Source organism: Amborella trichopoda, chromosome 13 (genome assembly GCF_054954075.1).
Source record: "Amborella trichopoda isolate Santa Cruz 75 chromosome 13, AtrichopodaSantaCruz75HAP2 v2.0, whole genome shotgun sequence".
Classification (NCBI taxonomy): domain Eukaryota; kingdom Viridiplantae; phylum Streptophyta; class Magnoliopsida; order Amborellales; family Amborellaceae; genus Amborella; species Amborella trichopoda.
Genome location: NC_142348.1, coordinates 28,806,657 through 28,809,180, shown reverse-complemented (window position 1 = coordinate 28,809,180; position 2,524 = coordinate 28,806,657). Strand labels below are relative to the sequence as shown.

Here is a 2,524-nt window from a genome sequence, read left to right as displayed (position 1 = left end):
TGACCAAGAACATGCATTACTCGCGTGAGTGATGGTTGGTGGAATAAAGTTAGCCAGAAGGAATATCTTAGCTTCTTGGCCAATTACGCAAAAGGTACAAGATTCTTGTCTAGCAAATGCATCTTCGGGATAAAGAAGGATGCAAAGTTCTTAGTACAAGTATATGATAAGATAGTGGAGGACGTGGGAGATAGGCATGTGGTCTAGTTTATTACGGACAATGCGAGGGTTGTGTTTTTATAGGCATGAACTTGATGGATAAGAGGAAGCATCTAGTATGAACCCCGTGTGCAGCACACAATATCGATCTTATGTTGGAGGAGATCGACGAGATCCCATTTGTGAAGAAGACTCTAGAGGCAGTGAGGTCCGTGAAAAAATTTATATATAACCATTCTAAAGTCTTAATTTTTTTCAGACTAGAATCTAAGAAAAAAGAGATAATCAGGCTTGCCATAACCCACTTTGCGATAGATTACTTGGCTGTGGACTCCATTATGGAATCCCAAGCTGCATTGAAGAGGTTGTTTACCAGCAGAAGAATGGTCAAACGATTGCCTCTCGAAGTCAAGAAACAGGCTAAAAGTGGAGGGCATAGTCATAAATAGGAGGGTTCTGGTCTCGTTGTTCCAATGTCGTAGAGGCCACTGCTCCTTCGGTCATAGTGTTAAGAATGGTGGATATCGATAAGAATGCTACCAAGGGCATCCTTTATGAAGGGATTGAGAGGGCCAAATATGCTATTGAAGAAAATTATAGTTTTGTTACTAAAGTCATCGAGATTATAATTAGAAGGTGGGACACCAAATTGGGCTGCCCAATTCACTATGCAGGTACGCATACATTTATATCTTTAAAATGTTTAATTCCAAAATATTTTTTAATGTGCATTTGAATGACCTTTAGCCATCTATGTATTTTTAGGTTTCTACTTCAACTCAAATTTTTTTGATTTAACACCTGAACATCCCAACAAGATTATGGAAGGGTCAGATACATTATTAACTGGCTGGAGACAAGGTATCGAAACCAAGTAGCGGCAGTATAGGAGGTAAGAGTTAATGTTTGGGTAAGAACTTCATTGAATTGTTTTATTTGTAAGGAATAACTAATGCACTAAAACAAAATATTTTTTTTTAGCTTTCTATGTATAGGGATGCTATAAGATCATTCAGAACTAGATTTGTATTGAAGTCACGAACTAAGATGGATCCAGGTTAACCTTTAACTAATATGTTGTTCTTTCATATATTTGTTCTTATGAAATATTCTTGCCCTTACATTGCCTTTTGCATTTTAATCTAGCTGAATGGTGGGAGATACATGATAGTGATGCACCTTACCTAAGGAGGATAGCAATCAAGGTGCTCTCCCATACATGTTCTGCTATTGGGTGTAAGCGAAACTGGAGTACATTCCATTGGTTGCACACCGTTAAGAGGAATCAACTCGCTTCGGAGATGCTTCATAAGCTAGTCGACGTTCATTACAACTTGAACCTCGAGAGCGACAAATAAGAAGGAAGCTTGAAGACTACAGCCCAGATAGACTTAGATGCAATATTTGTTCCAGACACAACAAAACAATGGGTAGTGGAAGGAGTCAGTGTTGCGCAAAAGAGCATTCCTTGAGACTATCAGTGTGGTAAATGATGAAGATTGTGTGATGAGCAGCATAAAAGAGGAAGCAGCCCGCCAACATATCCACAATTCGTCAAAGATGTCGGTGGTGTTGCACTTAATGAGGGAGAGTGGGAAGGGGGTAGAAGGAAAAATAAGAGAGATGATGATTTTGATACCACCCTATCCCGACAAAATTATTCACATGTCGAGTTCTCAACAACAAGAGGGTAGAGGTGAGCATGACAGTGTAGGTGAGCGTGAAGGATGGACAAGCTTCGGGGATTTTGAATTAGGAGCGCAACAAAATACTAACACTCAGGGATCTGGGTAAAGAGTTAGGTGGCCACCAATTTGGATGATTCGTTCCTAGATCAAGTCAATGAATTGTGATGTGAATTCAATGAATGACACCAGCGTGACCAAGATGAATAATAACATTGTCTTTCATTTTGCTTTAAAGTCGTATTTTATGAATTGTATGCTTTATTGTAGTCTATGTATGATTACGTACTTCATCCATGATAAATATGTGCTTCTCCTTTTGTGCGATGTAAATTTAATAGTTAACAATTGTTCATACAGGATAAGAACATCTCAATATTCGCATATTGTTGCAAAAAAATGGAAGTCATTAATGTAGTACCCCCATTTCTTATTGAATTTCTAGAAAAAACATATATAATGATTTTTAATAATTGTTTTTGGATTTTGCTTAAGGAAAAATCCAATCAATTCGGCTGATTCTTGATCCAAACCTCTGATTCACATATCCAGATCGGGTTTGGGGTGCCCGATCCGGGGCATCGATCCGTGTTTTAAACCCCTGATATAATGTAATATAATATAATTTATATATTAAACACATTATTTAACAAAAAACATACTAAAAGTTTAAGTTCCTA

At 37.7% G+C, this 2,524-nt stretch overlaps 1 long non-coding RNA gene across 1 annotated transcript; it reads left to right on the top strand.

The window, feature by feature from the left end:
- Positions 1-1,126: 1,126 nt before the first annotated feature.
- On the top strand, positions 1,127-2,206 carry LOC110008183 (uncharacterized). The gene is made up of 2 exons (XR_002282794.2): positions 1,127-1,216; positions 1,306-2,206. It is a non-coding gene; the product is annotated as an uncharacterized LOC110008183 (long non-coding RNA).
- Positions 2,207-2,524: the final 318 nt, after the last annotated feature.